The sequence below is a fragment of the Camponotus vicinus genome, unplaced genomic scaffold (genome assembly GCF_025532165.1).
Source record: "Camponotus vicinus isolate PSW18456_S1 unplaced genomic scaffold, iyCamVici1.0 SCAF_5, whole genome shotgun sequence".
Classification (NCBI taxonomy): domain Eukaryota; kingdom Metazoa; phylum Arthropoda; class Insecta; order Hymenoptera; family Formicidae; genus Camponotus; species Camponotus vicinus.
The window spans coordinates 8,292,349-8,307,703 of record NW_028141977.1 but is presented as its reverse complement, the minus strand read 5'-3'; the positions used below and the strand labels follow the sequence as shown (position 1 = coordinate 8,307,703).

The 15,355-nt window shown below is 31.1% G+C and overlaps 1 protein-coding gene and 1 long non-coding RNA gene across 4 annotated transcripts in view; one reads left to right on the top strand and one right to left on the bottom strand.

Moving 5' to 3' along the window:
* Positions 1-15,355, bottom strand: part of Kair1d (Kainate-type ionotropic glutamate receptor subunit 1D) — a 396,680-nt gene that overhangs the window by 162,942 nt on the left and 218,383 nt on the right. The gene's annotated exons all lie outside the window — the stretch shown is intronic.
* LOC145971467 (uncharacterized) overlaps positions 1-15,355 on the top strand; it is a 107,882-nt gene that overhangs the window by 5,076 nt on the left and 87,451 nt on the right. The gene's annotated exons all lie outside the window — the stretch shown is intronic.

Genomic DNA, 15,355 nt, shown 5'->3' with positions numbered 1-15,355 from the left:
ATGCCTTACATATATAATATAAATTTTTAGAAATCAAAAATATATCAAGTATGAAATCAACACAAAGCAAAAAATGCTAAATATCTATACTACAGAGGTAGAAAAATACTTCTAGATCACTATTATGATACTACATATCCATGTAATAGTTCGGTATAGTAGATGAAAGTTTCTGAGCATGATAACCATCACTATGTATCATAGTATATTGCATTTTATTTCTTGTATGTAGCAGACACATCTATATATGTATATTGAATGATGAACCTCTGTATTTTCGCCGATAAATTTCTATTCAAAGCAAAAATGAGGAAAAAAAAAGTATTTTCGTGTTCCTTCATACTCCTGAAAGTCTTTGTTATTATATCGGTTTCTCTCAAAAGCGATCTTAAACTCCGTAATGGCAACCCGGTCTCTTGTGTATAAGAATTCCGCACGCCCTATAGAGTCCAAAGAACGGCATAGTAAACGGACGAAGGTGAATAAAGCATCGACGGAGGTATCGAGTGAGGGAAGGAACTTATCGCGAGATACTTAATTTCATCGGCTCGGCCATGGTAAAACGCGGTAAAGCGCGGCGCACACGCGATAAATCAGACGTAACGGTCGTAAGCAGCTTCCCAGAAAAATCCCTCCCTGTACAGAGCCGGTGTATCGAGTTGACCTTTTTGCCGGGAAGATATATTTTCCAATTTCCGAATGACGTCGCCCCCGGGGGCAAAATCTCAGCGCGACCGGATAATAGAAAGCGAGTTTCTATATCCGCGAGTTGCTAAGAGCCCGCCGTTTAAGTCGTGAGATCAGACGGTTACCGATCCATCTTGGCTTACTGTAACAGCGCAAGTACTGAAATAAAAACTAAAAATCAAGTACCTTGTAAGTTACTTTAGAAAGAAACCGACGTTTATCCAGCATATAACTGAATTCAGATAAACATCCGAGACGGCATAAATATACTTTATTTGTTAAGTATAGTCTCGTTTATTTAATATAATGAAAAGACTTCACTAAAAATAAATACAAAATATATATAAAGTGTAATAAAATTAGATCGATTATGAAGATTATAATTATTTAAGCTGTATATTTGCTCTTCTATTTATTACCCTTGAAAAGTTGTTTTATTAATTCTTTCTTAATATTTTATTAATCATATTAACCTTGAGTGAGTCTTAAACTTTTTTAATTTTTATATTAATAAGAAAAAATAAATGCACAGACTGATTCAAATTTAAATTTCAAATTCATCATATTTGTACGTGTACTTTAATATATGTTTATGTATGTAAAATTTTAAAGACTCTATAAAAACTATCTTTAAGATTCTCATAATCTACATACTTTAGAGATTAAATTAGAAAAAAACGTTCTCTTTTTTAATACAAAATGCGCGATGGATCAAAATGGAAAAAATTAAGAAATTAAACTGATACTTCAAATTGACAATAAAAGAACAGGTTACAAAATAATATATTATTCTAGTTAAATATATGATTTAATATTTGGATACAAGTGCTTAATTAGAGATTGTTAAAGTTCATGCTATATTATATAAGACAAAATTTATCTTTTCTTCTAACTAATTTATTTGTATTTATTTATCTAAATAATTTATAAAATTACATTTTGATTTTCTAACATACAATTAACTTTAGGAAAGAAATAAAAAAATTAAATTTTGATAAAACATTGATAAAAATTAAGAGAGGTTGATAAAAATTAAAACAACTCATGCATGAATTATTATATAGCATTCAGAAGTCTATCGATTTAAAGATGGTAAATAATATGAGAGAGTTTTTTTATTTCTGCATTCATATAATATCTATGAGATTCGAATATCTCATATAATTTTTAGGTGTGACGAATAAAAGCGACTCATGGATAAATTCTATGTAAAGAATCTATTAAAACATGAAATGATGTATATAAGGATGACAAGAAGCGAAGTAACTTGTGATTAATTAGCACTATCGTGGTAAATGACACAAATCCCAATGGACGCGCCAGGAGAGGAAACCGCTCGATGACACGATTTCAAATTTGATGAAAGCTGAATAGAGCGCGTCCGAAATAAAGGAGAAGAGGATGAGGTAAGATACCAAAACGCAGTGTATGAACGTGGCAAGAGAAAATACCACGAAGAGGAGGAGTCCTTGTTTTATAAAGAGAGAGGAACGTGTTGCAAAGTATGGAAATATCCGCAGGGGATTTGAAGTTCAGTAAAGCATTAATTAAACTACCTTGCTAATTTCCGGAACTTATAAACCGACAGTTTATTAATTTCTCTCGCGTTTAAAGGAATAAGCGTGATATCGAAGTTCCTTGCTCGGATGATTTTCTATGCCATGTAATTGTATGTTGATTTCATTCAACAAGAGGATCGAGATAGAAATCTGTGAATTCTTTTACGGAAAGTTATTCAATGGACTTCGGATTTACTTGACTGTAAATTTTATCTTAAAATTATAAAATAAAGATTCTCTCTTGCAATAGTCTTTTTCCAAGATTTTCCATAATTCTTCAAATTAAATCAGAATACTCTTTGTTGATATGTTTCTACTCATGTTGCTAATAAAACATCGTATTTTATAATTAATAATAATTTGGCGTAGGTACTAAGATCTTGCAAAGATTGAATATATCATATTTATCATTATCGAGTCTCATTAAAATCATAATGATGCGAATGCATACACGCAACTTTCAAAAGTTATTATCGTTTATATCGTTTTATGCGTTCATTAAAGAAACATTGATATGATTAACTAAAAGATTAATTATTGCTATTAAGAGATTCATTAACACACATATGTATATATATACGCATTTATATGTATGTAAATGCGTATCTGCGTAATTGCTTTAAAATAAAGTTTAAGTAATTAAAAAAAAGGTTACAACTTTGCTAAATTATAAGTTTGTAAGCTAGCGATATCATTAACATTACATGTTAATATTTTATTATTTGAGTTTAATATTCCTTCTTGATGTATAATTTTCGCTGGCCTATTTCTAATGTAAATATAGACACACTTCCAGCGAAAATAAAGATATTACGTTAGTAAAGATATTACAAACTAACTTCACGATTTTGGGTACTCGGAAGTGATTTTATTGGCGATGAATATTTTTTGCTTTTATTTCATGAGAGATAAACACTAAAGTACATTTAACCAATTTTGCCATTTAACGTATATAAAAACATATTTATTTTTTATCTCGATTATGTATCTCTGCTTCTCTTTTTCAACAAATAATTTCATATCTCTGCATGTCACAAATTAGTAGAAATAATACATAATGATTATAATATAAATTAATATCTAATTTAAAATCTAAAACGAAACGATAAATTTAACGCCATTAAATTTATAAGTATCTGTCTCTTATATACATATTACATAGTTTAAATAAGTACTAAACTGGTATTAAACATTGATACTATTCTATTAAATCGGATTTAATTTTCTCGCTATTATATCAAATTCTCAATTACCTTTTCTTTTAAAAGATAGAGTGGCTTTATATTTTTTGTAATGTTTTTAATCTAATTTAATTGTCTTCTTCACTTTGCAGTTAAATGTATATTAGAAAAATATGCATTAGAAAAATATATATTAAAAAAAATATATATATATTTTTTTTCTAATATATTTAACTGTAAAGTGAAGAAGACAATCAAATTAAATTATATATAAATTATATATATATATATATATATATATATATATATATATATATATATATATTCTAATGTAAAATATAATTCAAATTATAAGTTTTATAATGTATACTTATCATCAGTTTTATAATGTATACTTATCATCTTAATTTTCGGGTATAAATTACACTTGGCTAATTAATCATGGTGCAAAAAAGTCATATCGAACGATACCAGTATCGCTTGCGAGGCACATTCGATATCCGTAGATATGCTATCAGGACCATAATACATGCTCATGTATGTAGGGCATCGTCTGATTGAATATCATGATACACAGCTTCCGGCAATTAGCGATGTTCGGGCATGTTCATCGAAAATTTAGATTAAGGTAAATACCAAACTTGGTAATATGTCTGAAACTTAGTCACGATAATTTATTAATAGACTTGGGTAGGAGAAGAAGTAAATCCTCTAAGTATGTCAATCGATGAGTACCGAGCTCACAAATCATGACTGTATCTCCTTGTTATTTCGTACATTTTTTTTGTATCACAAATAAAAATATATGAAAATAATAATATGATACTTCTCGTTTTGTTATTGAAATGTTGCAAGTAGCGAAGTTTCAAGTTGCGAATATTTCACAGCTAGATTGTATACTTCCTCTCTTTTTATTTCGAAGTTGCATTATATTATTTACTGAATGATTATATGATGATGTGATTTCGACAATCATAATTTATGAGTCCGATATACCAATGGCATACTTTGAACGCCAATCCTTCGCGTACTAAACTTCCAAACGATTCCAGCGCATAATCCCAGAGCGAAAATTCCGATCATATTAATTAAAATGCATACGAATCCGTGAATTTACATAAACAAGATATGCAATCAGTTTATATGCGTGTTTCGTGTATACAGGGTTTACCAAAAGTGTGGAAACCCCTTAATATTTCCAAAAATACGCATTTAAAAAAAAAATGTTTCATACAAAAGTTATAGGGTTTTATGTGGCGCATTACACAGCAACATTATTATGACCTCGAATAGCGTTGTCAAGGTTATGTGAAGATCACATCCAACTTTTTAAATGGGATACCCTATATGCTTTTGTACATTCTTGTAGCTTATCTCGAGAGCTTTCCAAAACACTATAATTAAGTTAGTTTTCATTAAGTACCTTCCGAGTTATGAGGCTTGAAATCATTTCTTAATTTTACATAAACCATAAAATATCTAGTAAAATATTCATGTTTCGATTATCTTACCTTAATACTTTTATGTAAAAAATAATGAGAGGAATCAATTGGTGTAAAGAAAAAACATAGTTGTTCAAAAAAAAAATGTAATTGTTAATTGCAAATTACATATTTTTTCTTAAAAGCAACTAAGTTTTTTCTTTACACCAATTGATTCCTCTCATAATTTTGTACATGAAAGTATTAAGGTAAGATAATCGAAAAATGAATATTTTACTAGATATTTTATGGTTTATGTAAAATTAAGAAATTATTTCAAGCCTCATAACTCGGAAAGTACTTAATGAAAACTAACTTAATTATAGTGTTTTGGAAAGCTCTCGAGATAAGCTACAAGAATGTGCAAAAGCATATAGAGTATCCCATTTAAAAAGTTGGATGTGACCTTCACATAACCTTGACAACGCTATTCGAGGTCATAATAATATTGCTGTGTAATGCGCCACATAAAACCCTATAACTTTTGTATGAAACATTTTTTTTGTAAATGCGTATTTTTGGAAATATTAAGGGGTTTCCACACTTTTGGTAAACCCTGTATATCCAATGTGCGCTCTCTCTCTCTCTCTCTCTCTCTCTCTCTCTCTCTCTCTCTCTCTCTCTCTCTCTCTCTCTCTCTCTCTCTCTCTCTCTCTCTCTCTCTCTCTCTCTCTCTCTCTCTCTCTCTCTCTCTCTCTCTCTCTCTCTCTCTCTCTCTCCCTCTCCCTCCCTCCCTCCCTCCCTCCCTCCCTCCCTCCCTCCCTCTCTCCCTCCCTCCCTCCCTCCCTCTCTCCCCCTCCCTCCCTCTCTCTCTCTCTCACAGCATCCTTTCTTTTCCCCCTTCCTCTTCCTTTCTTTTTCTTTTTGTTTGTCAAATCCGACGAGAAACGGACACATTAATTTTGGCGTGGTGACAGAAAGTTGCGCCAGTCATTGCATTGCAGCGAGCCAAACGGGATACCGTAGCCAAACAGATTCACCGACACGTAGCTCACGTCACCGCGTCCTGTCACCTCCGATTCATCCCCTGCTCTTCTTTTGCGTCGATTCCGACATGAAGCGCTCCACTGTGCGGCGAAGCGAGAGTGCATGAAACCGCGCACGAGGGTAATTTTGCGTAACTCACCGCCGCATACCCCGGTCGGGCTTGTCACCAGCAGCGGAAAAAGATTTCTGGCATGCGATGGTCTGCGTAGTCCACATTTCCGCGAGGTACTCGCAAATTTTGCGCAAAAAAAAAACGATCAAGGAATTTAATTAATCGATTGATCTAAATAATAATACTAAATTTAAATAAAAATATCAACCAGATTCTAATGCTATTCTACATGCATAAATGTTATAAAATACTCAATATATCTAATTCTATTTTATATGCTATAAAATAATAAATTACTTTTTGTGCACATCAAAGAAAATCTTAAAAATAATGTTTGGAAGACACTCGTATTATACCTGTATCGTACTCAATACATGCTTACAAGTTTCATGAATATTGGATTTTATGACTTAGATTTCTTTTATGACTTTTCATGTTTTTTATGGAGTTATATAAAAAATAAATATTCCTTATTTTTATGATAAACAATAATCTCTTTATTAAATATATCGCGAAAGCAAGAAAGAGAGACAGGAAGAAACAAAAAGGTTAATTAAATTAAAAATTTTTGAAGCATTATTATTATTGATAGAAAGAGAGATATTATTTTCCGAGACAAATATTAGGATTGCTGGTGGTATCGATTACATAGATATCGTGTTTGTTAGAGGACAGTATGTCTTCACAATGCTACATGGCAACTATAATCGTCTCACAGTAATAACCGTCGTAACGTTACAGATGTGCCGTCGTTATATATTATTGCTGTTGAGAGATAGTCTAATCGTTTCGTTGTAATTGATTCTCTAAATTACCTCGACCAGCTGACGCCATCGCGAAGTAGCGTTACAACGACGTTATCGCGTTACCGTACATTACACCCGCATATGATTCTACCTATTACATTACCTTTATCATTCGGAAATAATCGGAAACGTGCAGGTGTTTCTTATCGTCAGTAATCTCCGATGCAACCAACGCGATTAATTAATTGTTATTGTTGCGGCCATTGCATTATTTTTATTTCTTTGTTACAAGTCAGATTCATGATATTTTTGATAGAACTGATTGCAAAAGGACTCCTCTTTGTAGATATATTCTATTCTCTCTCTTCCACTCATCTCTGTACTACTATCTAATGCGATTAAGAGAGATTGGACAATACAAAACAAATCTTGTATTGTACGTCAATCTTCGCTCATTGCTCTCGTTTATTTCTTTCTACAAAGTGAACACACGCAATTCCATTGAGACACACATATCAAATCAAGGTACAATCAAAATGGGTCATATAAAAAAAAAAGAGTTGAATTAATCGAAATAGTTGCTCTAAACGAAATTCTCAAATTCCAGGCAATCTGGTTCTCTTTATGATTGTTTGACGGTAGATCGACAATTAGAGTGGATAATAGCTTTGTTGTTTTGGCACTCGCCGCGAGGCATTCGCGTTTATTTGACTTTCCTTTCACAAGCACATAGTCATTTCATATAGTCTTCTCATACCATCCTCATACCACTCTGCAGCTTGCTATTCTCCCTACGCGATAGCCCCGTCTTCCTCTTTCATATAATTCGTACATTTTTCTTTCTTTTATCATTTCGTTGTTGTAATATAAAAGCTGTATTTTAAATTCAGTTTTCTATATCTAGCTTTTTACAAGCATATTTATTTTCTTAATTGGATATAAATAATTTACTTTGCGATATAAACAATAGGCTTATTTTTTTCATCATTCTTAAATTATCTGTTTTTTTTTTATTTCCACTATTATTTTAATCTCTAGTTTTTATTTTACACTTCTTGCCAATTAATATTATGTAGTCATATTCCTATTTGTTTATTTAAGTAAATTTAACAATAAGAATATTTACAAGTAAGAATGTATGATATATTCTGCTTTATTCATTCGCACGTTCTGTCTGTTTTTATGTCATCGTGCATTTCGAAAATAAGTTTGACCTGGTCATGAAAAGTATTTTAGGTAATCAAATCTATCTAAAAAAACATAATTAGCTTTATAAATTAATTTCGAAATACCAGTTGCTATTAATTATATTATTACCAGTAATTTACTATCAAGTAATTAGTGTAAAAAATATAATATACATAATTATATGGAGTGAAGAGAAATATGATGAAACATAGATTACAGTTTCTGTAGTTTAAGAATTGAAAATAATTAACATCGAAATATTTAATATATATTATCCATGGAAACATTTTTTTAAAAAGATACTTTTAATTTTAGTCTTTTAGTCGTTTATTCTTCATAGGATTTTTTTCGATTTTACGATTTTGTCCCTTTAGAATTCCGTGTATTTCAAATCTTGAATTTTGCTCCCGACACTGACCGACCATTATCATTAATAGCGATAAACATTTAAATAGAGTTGCATTAAAAGCGAAATGTTAAAAGGGAGACATTTATATGCATACATATAATTCATGGATTAAAGCAGGTAATGCAAACACGTGGAAAAGTTTAAATTACAAACATGCAAAAATTCAATGTGAAATATATGTTAATCCGCAAACTGCGTATCTCTTTATTATCATGTCATTAAAAATATGAAACTAAAGAAAGGAAAATTCATTATCAAATACACAATAGCGTATACGAAGAAAAACGAGAAATCTACAGCAGTAAGCAACAAAAAAATGAGATCATTTCGCAGAAATTGCGGAGATGCAGTTTTGTAGATATTTAATTTAAAAATCCGTAAGAATTGTGAAAATATATAGAGAAAGAGTTGAGCAACTTAATTGCAATTATGCGTCTATTCATTTGAAATCTGACAAATGGATATTTATATAGCAAAAAATAAATATTACAGAAAGTTACATATTCATTTGTTATTTTATGGAAATGCACGCATTAGGCAGAATCAAGTACAGTTGACAAGTTTCGATTAAGCACTTATTCATTGAGTTGCATGGAAATGTTTCGATGAAAGCCGAGTTATTTCGCATATATCTAGATACGAACCAACGTAGGATTGGAAGAGCTTAACGTAGCGGGCGTTATTGTTGTAGTTTGCATGTTATTTTCATTCGGATTCACTCAATATATATATATACACACACGATTCATTCCATTCCATAGCAAAATCAATAAATTCTCTACAAATATTAGTTCAGAAATGCATGATTTTTATTATTCGAAAATTTCATTTTTCTTATATATATTAACCTACGTTTTACAGTAAGAAATATTAGGAAAGAAGAATCAAAGTTTGATCGCTAGAATTAATCACTATCTTAATATAACAAAAATTTATACAAGTAATATTACAATAAATAAAATCAGCAAATAATACAAAAATTAACAAAACTAACTGTTTTGTCTTAGATAAGCTATTTATCAGCTTCTTTCTTCCTCTTGATAATTTATTTACTTTATTGACAATATTTGCTTTTATACTTTATTTTATAATATAACATGATATTGCGACTGGCTGGATCAATAAAAACGATGCTAACGGTCTTTTTTTTAACACATACTTGCGCTCAAAGGGAAATGGAAACCGGATATTGTCGTCGGGCGATCATCCTAAAATATTCATGCGCGGCGTCCGAAATTCGCACGATGCAGCACAAAGTGCGACAAGGCGAAGCGAAAAGTGACATCTCTGCCGCGAGGGCACCCTCCCCACGATGGTTTATTTATAACCGCTTTTCAACAGTTAACCCGCGACCGCACGTGCTCACACTCATCCATCCCTGCCTTCATTCATCCCGCGCTCAACCCCGCTCATTCAACTCACACACCCGTACTTTATTTTCATGCAATATAGGACGGACGCCGTGCACTTTCACGCTGTTCCCGTCTGCAGCCGAGCTTAACAAGGGAAACGCGTAACAAACAAGCAATTTATATCCCTCGTGTCGCGATCGTTGGATACCGCTACGAGAGATACAGTTTTTTCCGATTTCTCTTTTCCTTTCTCTCTCTACCTCTTATTTTTCCTATTTTCCCCTGCTTATTATCCGTTTCTCCCTCCCTCTACTATGCTATTTATTTTGCCATTTAACTCTAAGAATACTGGCTTTTGATTTTAATAGCCCGCGCGATGCATATTTCATTGCAACTTCATCTCAGCACTAGTTGCCTTTTATTTGATAGGAGAACAGATTGTCCCCAGAAGTATACAACTTTGAAGATAAATCTCATTTTTCACTCTAATATTATTTTAAATATTGTAATATGTTAGTTTGACACACACAGCTAATAAGCGAGAATAAGAATTTTGCCTAATTCACATGAAAAATCAATGCGATAAGGCTTTTAGAATAGCTATATCTTATAATATATTTATCAAAAATAACTATAACTAATTACTTTAAATAAAAAGTAAAATACAAAGTTTTTTTTTGTGTACATCAACTTTGTCTTGTAACTATGAAAATTTTATTATTTTCACAAATAATCCTCTCTACGATGTATATCGCTATAACGCTTTGAAAAAAATTAATTGTATTTATTTCAATTTAGATTAATTGAAAATTGATTGATTGTCATGTAACATTATAATTCTAATACAATAGAAAAATTCAAGATATTTAGTTATTACCAAAATAATAAAGATGTCATAAAATATTAATTTCATCTATCCCCGTACAACATTCTTATCAAATCGTACTTTTTTATTGTTTTGTCTACACGAGAAATATATTGTTTTGTTCACACGAGAAATATATCGATTGCTGTTCCTTTTTTTGCTTTCATATTTTTTAAATTCAACTTGCATAATTTATTTTGGATTTATTTTCAATTGTAATTATAACTTTTTATGTTTTTCATTTCTTCCTCTCTCATTTACTTTTCTCTCATATTTTACTTGTGAATGTGTGAGCAAGTAGACGCAGTAAGACAATGCGGAAACAGACGTATCTCTAAACGCTTTTAGCTTAGTCAAAATTTACCTTTATCAATAGTGCTACTTGCTGCTGGATGCTTTATTTTCATGCAAAGCGAGTGGGCTTCTGTTACGCTCTTGCGTAGTCGAGTGGAGTAGTATATATGTATACAATTGACGATACAAACATGGTGACCCGGTAATTTATTCTGTGATTTACGATGGCCGAATTCTTTCCTTTATTTTCCATTCACTGCAAATTCCCCTATTTTTCATTCGCAAAATCATATTATATAAAACCGATGTTATGTAAAAAATTGCTTGTTGTTATTCATGTTAATATTTTTTTACGATTCTTGATGATTTAGTACCGATATCTCTAATATGCAATATATTTTTGGAAAAAGTTATTGAACGCACTATATAAATATAAAAAAATTACACAATAGCTGATAAAACATCTCATCTATCGCCACTTCTGATAACATCAATTGTTTTCAGCCACAAAATTTAAAACGTGTATTTTTTTTTAATTTAACGCATTTATTACATGTATCGATAACAAGAAATATTTATGATTTTACAAAAGACCTATAATTTATTGCTAATAGTCTCAGTATAACAATCGCAGCAAAAAAGTTGTAAAAAAGTCAAATGAGTTTTCACGTGCAAGATTAATACCTGAGATAAATGACATCGGATATATACTATTATATGCAGTAGAATGTGATGGATCTTTGACGCTGGACCATATAATGGAAATGTAGAAAATATAGATTATTTAACTTATTGATAACGCGCAGTCATTTACTGTCGATACTTTCGTTGCAATAGAACACAATCGCGGGCTAGTTGTCTGTTTCTACTGTGTCGATCACGTCGTAGCGAACGTTGGGTCGTTCTCCTGCTTCGTTTGTCCAATCGTTAGATAAGATTACGGCAGAGTGGATTGTCCTGCATTCCCTGTCCCACATTTATACGCGAGGCCACACGCATACGACGAATGCGCTGGTAATTTATGTTGCCAGCCGTGCTTGGACGAATAATACATCTCTCCACTCTCTCGCTTCTTGTTTTTGAGTCGCGATTATTCACCGCCCGAGATATATCGTTCCAGACATTCTCCGCACACGAAAATACCATTCGAGCAGAGGAGCCGCTTCTTCCGACACGATAAGTCTTCCAACAGACCTTTTTCCGGCAAATATGTCGCAGAGCGATATTGCGACAGCCGAAATGCATTCGGCGCTTTAAAAACGCATGTTATTTCTGAAAACACTCGGAAAACTCGTTCTTTATTAGAAATGTTTGCCCGCAGCAAGACCGCAAAAAATTGAGTTCAATATATTACAAAATAAAAACAAATTCTTTTCTAGTGCGTCAGCGAAAGCGCACGCTGTGTTAAAAAGGATTAATAACGAATGCAATCGCATTCGTTAGATAAAAAATATACCAAAAATATAGTCGAATCGGGCGGCTTTGTTTGCGCTAGCGATCGGTATTAATATTTCTGGTAAATTATAGCATGCCTCTTTTTTGCAGTGCAACCAAGAGTGCAACAGCTCATTGCTGCTTTGCAATGTTGTTTTTATGATGTATATAATACACGCATGCATTATTAACATAAATTTATCCATCTAATTTTTGTTATTTATGTGTCATAACCGCCATCGTATTTATGACCGAAATATTTCACGAAAAAATATGATCTTGATGCCCATTTTTTTTGCGACTAATTTTTGACTCGCGTTAACTTATTCGTCATAATTTATATTTAAAGTGAATAAAAGAATAATCGAGAAAACAATTCCACTTAATAAACACACACGCGATAAAATGAACGAAAATATAATCGCGAAAACAATAAAATTATTTATCATTAACTATATAAAAAATAAAAATAATGGAATTTTTTTGCAAAAAATACAGTTGTTTAAAAGCAAAAATATCGTAAAATATAATATAATAATATTATGTATAGAATATATATAAAGAATACTAGAAAAAATATATAAAATAAGATATAAATATACAAAATAAGATATTGCTATACATATATAAAAAAATTATTTGTAACTTAATAAATTAATATAATATTATTTAAACAATATATGTAGAATGTTGTTAGTATTGTCTGAATTACAATATTGAATTTTCAAACATGTAATATTGAGTTTTAAAATATGTATAATATGCAGTTACAAAAGATTGTCCTAGTTTGCAATGTAAGTATAAAATATAAAATTGTGATTTAATTATATTTTATAAAGCTTTATTTGAAATAGGAGACAAAAGGTATTGTACATAAAATAATATTATATAAAATTTATTTAAATTAATATTTCAATTCAAATTGCACATGAGAGAGAGAGAGAGAGAGAGATTGCAAAATTTATTTAAATTTCACATCGGCAAATATAAAATTCAAGTTCTGTTTTTGCACACACATGTAAATTTTTCAAACAAATACATTATGAATTAAAGCTCTCTATATAATCTATATTGCTAATATACATAGAATGCATACGAAAGTGCACGATATGTGTCAGCCGACAAAATGTAGTTATCGAGTTATCCTCTCGAATTGGAGTTGTCATTGAAAATAACGTCTGACGAAAGTGTATGCACATGACGTATCAGTGATCGTTGGTGTTCTCGACATCGGTGTGGAACGAACACTCGCGTGTGCGACATGCCGTCATCGTCATGTGGATATCGAAAAAGCATTCGTGTGAATCTTAGGGGACTCAGGAGAACGGCAGCGAATCGCTTTCTTCGCTCACACCGGAAAAGCGAAAATGCCAAACGAAAATCCGTGACAAAGACGTGTGATGCTATACGGCCCGCCTATGTGCAATGCGTTCCTTTTGTTGAACGACTATGCAAATATTTTCGAAGACGCAACGGAATAATACGCAAGCGGAATCGTTTCGTGTACGGAGAATCGATTCCACAGCTGGATTGGTTACTTTGCAAAGAGATTCGTTGATAATAGATGTTACCGCATAAACAAATTGTTTTTACAGAGCAGAGTTTATCGGAAACATAAATTGAAATATTGAAATAATTTTATTGAGAAATATTGAAATAGTTCCAAGAGATTTATGTAATCTTCATTTGATTTTATAATACGATGAAATATCGACTTTTTCATAAAACGTATCTGAGACTTTTAGCATATTTTGTTCATCGCGATATGAATGTTAAATATTAAATGAAAAAGTTATTAAACTTCCTGGCAATCATTTTTTTAAACAAATCCATATGAAAATAAGATATACATATTTTATTAGAAATAGACCCCAAGCCAATTATTGTAAATTATCGCTTAATTCCACGTGTGAAAATGATATGCAAGTGACACTTGCAATAGCCATCGTATTATTTTCTGTTTCTTCGCAATTTTTAATCAAGCTTTATCTATTTATGTTGTCAAGCTTGTACCCCAGAGAATGCGACAAAAAAGTAATCGAAGACTGTTTAAAATATGTAGGAAATGTCCGCGCGTGAAACAAACTCGACGACCCGCAATTTACCAGCAACGATACTACGAAAAATACGTTTGAAAAAAAATATATAAAATGAATTTGTAAAAAAGGGCAAACAGATCAGATATATTCTCCATGACAGATGGATCAACCGTGGGTAAGCCCCAATAGGGAGTGCTTGACAGTTCCACGACTATAAATCTTGATTCTCCCTTGGGACGAGTCACAATCGATACGAAACGAAGAGAACCGAGCGAGGCTTTCATCGTTACCATCGCGTGGTTGTTAATGAGGATTTGCCAGAATCATAGCACCAAGTAAAGAGTGTCCGCAATGAAATTGTGAAGATACATATAATGCATTAATATATATGTTAATGCATTGTATATGGATATTTATTGTGATTGTACCATTAATAATTAATATTTGAAATGTATATGTGACAACATAAATACATAATAATATTTGAAATGTGTACAATATTTTGTTTAATGCCTATTAAGTATTAATTATCTAGCTTTATGTCTATAATTTTAGGATGTCTTTATCTTTAACAAAACTCTATGGGCATACGCCAATTTTATCTTATATTTTTCTATGCGAGTAAAATATGGATTCCAATAATTTTCAATCCATTTTTAAACATGAATATCAAAATATTTGATATTTAAAAAAAATAATTCTTGTGAGAAGTCTTTTAAATATCGCGATGAAAGAGCGAGTTGTTTCGTGCATCGTTATTATCTTTTTTCGTATAGAAATATCATTAAAATATTTTAACATAATATTTTTTAAATATTTTTATAAAAAATTAGATTTTTATATTAATATATATAAAAACTATATTTTCTATATTTATAATATTTCTGAAAATATTCTTATAATATTTCAAAATTTCATATTTAAATAAATTCTTTTTTATAAGCTTTTTTAATTAAGTATCTGTATTCAAAAATTAAAATCTGTTTAAGAAGTCAAAATATTAGTCACCCACAATCATTAT